Source organism: Orycteropus afer, unplaced genomic scaffold (assembly GCF_000298275.1).
Source record: "Orycteropus afer afer isolate SDZICR_OR568_19922 unplaced genomic scaffold, OryAfe1.0 scaffold00065, whole genome shotgun sequence".
In the NCBI taxonomy this organism is placed as follows: domain Eukaryota; kingdom Metazoa; phylum Chordata; class Mammalia; order Tubulidentata; family Orycteropodidae; genus Orycteropus; species Orycteropus afer.
This window is the reverse complement of record NW_006921652.1, coordinates 5149386-5157897: the sequence shown is the minus strand read 5'-3', so window position 1 is coordinate 5157897 and position 8512 is coordinate 5149386.

Sequence of the window (8512 nt, the reverse complement as noted above, 5' to 3'; positions counted from 1 at the left end):
CTATTCTGATGAGGCAGCTCTTTCCCAGTCATATTTTGAGTGCCTTCTGACCTGAGGGGCTCATCTTCCAGCACTGAATCAGGCAATGTTTCAGGGCTATTCATAAAGTTATCCAGTAATACATCAGACAGTGTTTCATTCCTATTCATAAGGTTTTCCCTGGCCAATTCTTAGAGAAGTCAGTGGCTTCTTCCTTCTTCCCAGTCTGTTTCATCTGAAAGCTCCACTGAAACCCATCCACCACAGGCAATCCTGCAGGTGTTTGAAACACCAGTGGCACAACCTCCACCCTCACAGCAGCATGCAAGCCACCACAGTACAAAAAACTGACAACAAGTTCATCTCCCTTAGTTGTTCCAAGCACTCCACTCATTTCCTGGCCTTCCCCCTACCTGTTCTGCCTGTCTGCTGGCTCCCGCTTCCTGCCTGGGGGCTGTCCCCTTACGTGGTGGAGTTATTGTTTAGGAATTCAAGCAAAACAACCTATTATTTAATCTGTCTTCTGTTGTATTCACTATGAAATTTCATTTCATTTAGGTGCAGAGTTTTCTCCTTTCTCTTTTCCAAACCTGGTGCTCTGACATTGGAGGTGGGAGGATACTGGGATGCAAGATGACAGGTTGGGATGCAGTTTGACTTAACCCAAGCTGAGCACAAGTCCTAGCCTCACTGAGGATGCCACTTACTTGAGCTCTCAAGAGCTATTGCTGGCAGAGTTGGAATCTTTCTTCTCCTGTCTTAACCTGGATTTTGAAAATTGTAAAACTAATTTGAACTTAGGAGCTCTGGTGGCATAGTGCCTAAGGCATTTGACTGCTAACCAAAGGCTGTCAGTTCAATCTCACCAGTCACTCCTCAGATGGAAGACTGGGCAATCTACTTCCGTAGTGATAACTCGCTGTCATTGAGTTGGTCCTGACTCACAGTGACCCCTTTCTTGGGTTTCCAAGGCAGTATCTCTACGGAAGTAGATTGCCCAATCAAGTTACTGCCTCGGAAACCCTAGGAGGGGTTGCTATGAGTTGGATGTGACTCAATGGAAGGGAGATTTTTTGTATTTGTACTTAGAAGGAAATTAATTCTTTGTCTGACATAGTGTTGTTATTCCTCCTCCTCTTCCCTCCATTGTCATTTGTCTATTGTTATTTTTGGTCACTCAGAAATTAAAAAATATGAATAAAATTAAATTTGTTAGTGCTTTTCTGTATGGTATCTATATCACTTTTATAGAAAAAAACCAAACTCACTGCCATTTGCCATTGAGTGCATTCTGACTCATAGCAACCCCATTGGGTTTTCAAGGCTGCAAATCTTTGTGAAGTAGACTGCCTCATCTTTCTTCTTCAGAGCAGCTGGTGGGTTCGAACCACAGACCTTTTGGTTAGCAGCCAAAGGCCTTAACCACTACACCACTAGAGCTTCTATGTTCTTTTTATGAACAGACTTTATTTTGTAGAGCAGTTTTAGGTTTACAGAAAAATTACACAGAAAATATAGAGCGTTCCCATATATTCCAGCTCTACTCTGCACATTTTTCTCCTATAACATCTTGCATTTCTGTGGTACATTTGTTACAATTAATGAGCAATAGTGATACATTATTATTGAAGGGGTAGTTTACATCTTTGTTTTGTACAGTTCATGGCTCTTGACAAATGCTTAATGTCCTGTGTCCACCATGGCAATGTCACATAGTATTCTCATTTGCAGTGAGTTTCAAGGTCCTAAAAATATCCTGTGCCCCATGTATTCATCCCTTTCCCCTTTGCCTGAGGCCCTGGCAACTACTGATCTTTTTGTTGTCTCTATAGTTTCATGTTTTCCAGAATGTCATATAGTTGGAATCATACACTGTATAACATTTTCAGACTGGCTTCTTTCACTTAGTAACATGCATAGAAACTTCCTCCATGCCTTTTTGTGGTTAGACAGCCTATTTCTTTTTATTGTTGAATAATACTCCATTATATTGATGCACAGCAGCTTGTTTATCCATTCACCTATTGAAGGGCACTTTGGCTGCTTCCAATTTTGAATAAAACTTCTATAAACATTCATGTGTGGGTTTTGGTATTGTCTTAAATTTTCAACTCATTTGGGTAAAGATGTAAAAGCACAATTGCTGGGTTGTATGGTAAGCTCATGTATAGCTTTGTAAGAAACTTCCAGATAGTCTTCCAAAGCGGCTGTACAATTTTGCATTCCCCTCAGCAATGAATGAGGGTTCCTGTTGATCCACATCCTTGCCAGTGCTGGTTTTGTCGGTGTTTTGAACTTTTGCTGTTCTAATAGGTGTGTAGTGGCATCTCATTTTTATTTTAATGTGCAGTTATCTAATGACATATGATGTTGAGCATCTCTCAGATGCTCATTTGCCATCTGTATATATTCATCAGTGAGATATCTGTTCATATTTTTGCCTGCTTTTTAATTGTATGGTTTGTTTTCCTGTAGAATTTTAAGAGTTCTATGTATAGTTTAAGAGTTCTTTGTATATTTTGGATAAAAGTCCTTTATCAGATATGTTATGCAAATATTTTCTCCCAGTCTGTGGCTTATCTTTTCATTCTTTTAACACTGTCCTTCATAGAGCAGAAGATTTTAATTTTAATCAATTCCCACTTAACAATTTTTTCTTCCATGAATCATGTTTTTGGTATATTTTTCTTATCCACTGCAAGATTATTGAAGAAAATTTTTTTTCTAATGTATTCAAGGGCTTATGAATAAAATAGCAAACCTATAGTTATGGATCTCCTTTGCTTTTCTTTATTTTCATAGCACTTAGCATTCTTGACCAATTAGAATGTACACATCATAAGACCAGGCATTTTTTGCCCCCATTACAGTACATTAAGAAGCATTGGTTATTGAAATAATTCATGGTTTCATTTTCATGTTTAAATATTTGAGCCATTTGGAATTGGTTTTACTGTAAGAAATAAGATAGGCCTTTACCTCTAGCTCTTCCCTCCCTCTTTAAGTAGCTATTTTTTTTTTTTTTTTGCCTTAGGTACAGTTATTGATCAATAAGTTCATTCTTTCCCTATGGATTTGGAGTGCCATTTTAATCATATAATACATACTTGAATTCATTTCTAGACTATTCTTTTTAAATAAATATTTTAACTGTTTTTCAAGTTTTTTTTTTTTTTCCTAGATGAATTTTATCAATATTCTCCCACCCCATCCCTATGGTTGTTTTGATCAGGATTAGGCTTCAGTTCCTCTGCTTGCTTCATAGTCTGGTACTCCTAGACTAACATCGCTTAAAACAAAACAAAAAACAAAAGACAAAAGAAAAGCATCTGAAGAAATAAAATTATTATCATGAACAGAATTGGACGTATGTACTCAGAAATCAGCCAGAGATTAACTTGCATTTTTGAATACTTACTTTCATATTTCATTGAATTTAAGATATCAATTATATCATTACTTTATGTATCATTAGACATTTAAAAAATTGCCAATTAAATGTCACTTCATTAATTATAAGATGCATCCAATTTCAGAGATTTAAAAATGTGAAAAATATGTCTCAGTATCAGTGACATAGCATATTAGTAGAATGTGTTATGAAAAGTCATAATAGGAAATTTGCTTATGTAGTAATTTTCCTACTCTTTTCAACATGATTTTCAAACATTTCATCTTGTTTGGTTCTTATTACTCCTCTGTGGTATAGGAGGAACCAATGATTGAATATTCATTTTACCCTTAACATTAATGTTGTTGTTAATTGCCATTGAATCATTACTGACTTATGGCAACCACTTGTACAAGAGAACAAAATGTTGCCAAGTCTTATGCCATCTTCACAATCATTGGTATGCTCAAGTCCATTGTCACAGACACTGTGTATATTGAGTGTCTTCCAACCAAAAGGGCTTATCTTCCAGTACTATATTGGACAGTACTCTGTTGTGATCCATACAGTTTTCACTGGCTAATTTTCAAGAGTAGATCACCAGGCCTTCCTTTCCTCATTTGTCTTAGTCTGAAAGCTTTGAAGAAACCTGTGCACCATGGGAGACCCTTCTGGTATTTGAAATACTGGTGGTATAGCTTCCAGTATCATAGCAACATGTAAGCCACCACAATATGATAAACTGTCAGACAGGTGGCAACGAGTATACAGCAGTAACTATGAGCCAGGCACTGTTCTAAGTCCAAGGTCATGAAGTAAGTGGCAGAGTCCAGATTTGACTCTGAATAATGCTTGGTAAAGCAGAAGGTCAACAAAAAAGAGGAAGGTCCTCAACGAGATGGATTGACACAGTGGCTGCAATGATGGGTTCAGAAATAGCAAGGACTGTGAGGCTGACACAGGACCAGGCAGTGTTTTGTTCTGTTGTGCATAGGGTCGCTATGCATAACAGTTGGAGATGACTCGATGACACCTAACAACAACAACAACAATCTGGCTCAGGAGTTTATGTTCTTCATCACTCTCAATCGGAATAAGATGAGGCACCTGAGACCCAGAGCCCAAGAATTGCCAGTGATCACTCAGTGGATTCCTGACATCCATGCCAGCACATTATACACTCTACCATTCAAAAACCATGATAGCAAGCACCATAGACTTTATTTCTAAACCCCTGAGTTTGCTTCAGGAGTTCCTGAGTGGCACAAATGGTTAAGTGCTCAACAACTAACTGAAAGGTTCATGGTTTGAACCTACCTAGAGGTGCCTTGGAAGAAAAATCTGGTAGTCTATTTTAGAAAAATCAGCCACTGAAAACTCTATGGCGAACAGCTCTACTCCAGCTTCTCATGAGTTGGAGTTGACTTCACAGCAACTTACTGTTTTTTTTTTTTTTTTGTGTGTGTGTGTTTTAGCTCAAAAGATCTTATTCATATGGGCCTTAGGAGTTCTGGTAGCATAATGTCTAAGACATTTGACTACTAACCAGAAGGCTGGTGTTTCAAACCCACCAGCCACTCCTTGGAAGGAAGACTGGGCAATCTACTTCCTCAGTGATACTATCTCAGAAACCCAAAGAGGGGTCGCTATGAGTCAGGTCTGACTCCGTGACAGTGAGTTAGTTAGTTAGTTAGCTATGGAGTTACAAGGAATGGTGGTGGGTGGAGATCCAAGCCCTTTAGACCAAATAGTCTCGTCCTCAAAGCTCTAGCATCTTCTACATTCGTCTTTCCTATCTTAGTGGTATGGAACAGGAAATTAAGAGTAACCCTGTGTGCAAAAGAAAGCCTGGTTATTGTCTTGAGGTATGCATCCTTTAGTTTTTATGTTTTTGTTGCTTTTATTATTATTTTTGCCTTGGCAGGAAAATAACAGCCAGAGTAGGCATGAGCCTTTCACGGTGACTTTGGGTTTCTCTTCAGAGCTCTCACTGCAGCTGATTTCTCATGGAATAACCAATGGAGGCAGCTGTTTGAGACAGGCCTTCCCACAGAACTGTGCAGAACTGACTTTTGTGGATCAGAAAAGGAGTTTTCATAGACAAGGACCACAGCTTCTATCCTTGGAGTTAACTGTGGTGGTTGTCTGCTTGTCTGTGTCTGTGTCTGAACTTTCTGTGTGGGTAGAGTATTTGTCTTTTTCTATGATTTCCTGAAGAATAAACAGATCTAATCTTTTGAAGACAATTCAGTTACCCAAAAAACATGAGGAATGTACATGAGTGAGTTGCGAGTTTTCACTGGGCTTTTTTTGGGGGGGTTGGGAGGGGACATTACAGATTGACTATCAGAAGGAAGATTGGGCAATCTACTTCCTTAGTGATACCGCCTTGGAACCCAAGGAGGGGCCGCTATGAGTCAGATCCGACTCAACAGCAGTGTGTTGCGTTTGAGTTACAGATGGACTGAAGTGACAGCAATTGATTTTGGATTGTTACTTGAACTCATGGTGCTACTTGAATGAGAATCAAGTGGCATTTCTGTTGGTCCAGATCACAAGAACATATTTTCTTCATTCTAAAACAAGGGAAGATTAACAATCCTCTCCAGTGTTTTTCCTGTAGTGCGTGTCAGGGAGCACCAGGCTGCTGTGCCTCATGACTGGAGCCAAAATGTAAGTTGTGAGAAGGAGGCGTAGGCTCCAGAGAGTACAGCCCTGGCCACCACTCCCCTCAGCCATTCGCATTAAACTGCCTTTTGATGGCTCTTTTTTTTCTTCCCTATTTTGTCTCAGAGCCTAATTGGCTGAGAATTTGGAACAAATTTTGCTAAAGTGAGCTTTATGGACAGCGTGGCACACCTGCACTCTAACAGCTTCTGACTGGTTGTCAAAGGAAAGGGAAATCTGCTGACTCCTACAAATGAAAATTTACTGCAGTCTCAGGATTTAAAACCTTAACTAATGATCCCTATTAAAAGCTGCTTCCCACCCTGATTAACTAATTAACTAATTAAACAATTCCAGATAGTGAGTTATCCGTGCTGCAAAATATAGCTAAAGTAACTGATGCTCTTCCCCATCTCTGCCATGATTTGCTAACAAAACCTGTGGAAGCCTGGGCACTTCTTTTGAATGGCTGGGGGCCCACCTCATTGGTGTGACAGATTCCTTGCAAGTGGCTAGATGTGTCCACAAGGCTGGTGTCTGGAAACTCAGCGCCAAACCTCCATGGGCTTCCCTAGGGTTCTCTTAGCATCCTCTTTCTCAGCAGGATCATGAGAGAGTAAACTATGTTGGCCTCTCTTAGCAGGAGGGAGTCTTTGCCCTCTGCCATGATTAAGGAAGCTGTGCTTCTTGAGATGGTAGATTTTCCCATTGTTTATTTCTTGTGGAGGACCCCCTGCCCTGAGGTATTTTGGATTAAATAGCAATTCCCTGAAAACGTTAATTGCTATAATTTATTTGAGAACTTGCTATCAGGATCCAGTTTCCTTTGAAATATTGCAAATACCGAATACACATCGCCTCCAAGTGTGAGCAATGGTGAGTATAGTATGGTCAGTTGAGATTGTGGCTATGGAGCCTGGTTACGTCCTGAACAACTCTCTAGAACATGTAGTTTTTATTCTAATTGCAGGTTCTGTGACTTGGCTGGTGTACCACATTCATAGCAGAAACTATGAATTTGCTTTAGATTTTAACAACAGCTGAGGGAGGTACTACTCACTGGTGATTATGTGGACACTGGCAGTTCAGTGGTAGAATGGAAACATGGGTTTGATTTCTGGCCAATGCACTTCATGTACAATTACCACCCATCTGTCAATGGAGGCTTGTGTGCTGCTAGGATACGTAACAGATTTCAGTGGAGCATCCAGACTAAGATGGATTAGGAATAAAGGTCTGGTGATCTACTTCTGAAAACCAGCCAGCAAAAACCTTATGGACCATTATAGTCTGATTCACAAGTGATCATGTGGGTGGCACAGGGGTGGCAGCATTTCATTTCATTGTATGGGGGGTTGCCTGGGTTAGTGGCTAACTCCATGGGAGCTAACAACAACAGCTTTGGGCATAGACTGTATAGATTAGAATCCCTACTTTTTACTTCCTGGCTCTGTGACTCGATGCAAGTACTTTAACTTCTCCAAATTTCTGTTTGCTCATTTGTAAGATAAGAAAATAGAAACACAAGTCCACAATCCCTTATTTGAAATACTTAGGCAGAAATATTTTAGAATGCAGATTTTTTCAAATTCAATCACTATATAGGCCCTATTTTACATTAAACTTCCATGAGAAGCAAGTTCTGAGTGGTATCCTGTAATCTATTTATACTTCTGTAGCAAAATGCATGACTTTTTATTGTTATTAGGTGCCATTGAGTGATCTCTGACTCATAGCGACCCCATGCACAGCAGAACAAAACACTGTTCAGTCCTGCACCAGCTCCATGATCCCTGCTGTACTTGAGCCCATCACTGCAGCCACTGTATTAATCCATCTCATTGTGGGTCTTCCCCTCCTTCGTTGACCCTCCATCTTACCAAGCATGATATCCTTCTCCAGAGAATGGTCCCTTCCGACAACATGACCAAAGTAGGTGAGACAAAGTCTGGCCATTCTCCCTTCCCTGGAGCATTCTGGCTGCACTTCCTCCAGGACAGATCTGTTAGTCCTCTTAGCATTCTTCTCCAACACCACAACTCAAAAGCATCAACCCTTCTTCTGAAGCTGTTTATTGGACCAGTTGTGAGGATTTTTGTTTTCTTTGTATTGAGGTGTAATCCATATTGCAGACTGTAGTCTTTAATCTTCATCAGTAAGTGCTTCAAGTCATCCTCACTTTCAGCAGTCAAAGTTGTGTTGTTTGTGTATTGCAGGTTGTTAATGAGTCTTATTCCAATCTTGATGTCACATTCTTCTTCATATAATCCAGCTTCTTGGATTATTGGCTCAGCATACAGATTGAATAAGTAGGGTGAAAGGCTTCAATACTGACACACTCCCTTCTTGATTATAAACTATGCAGTATCCCTTTGTTCTATTCGAACAACAGCCTCCTGATCTATGTACAGGTTCTTCATGAGTACAATCAAGCATTCTGGGATTCCCATTTTTCTCAATATTATCTATAATTTG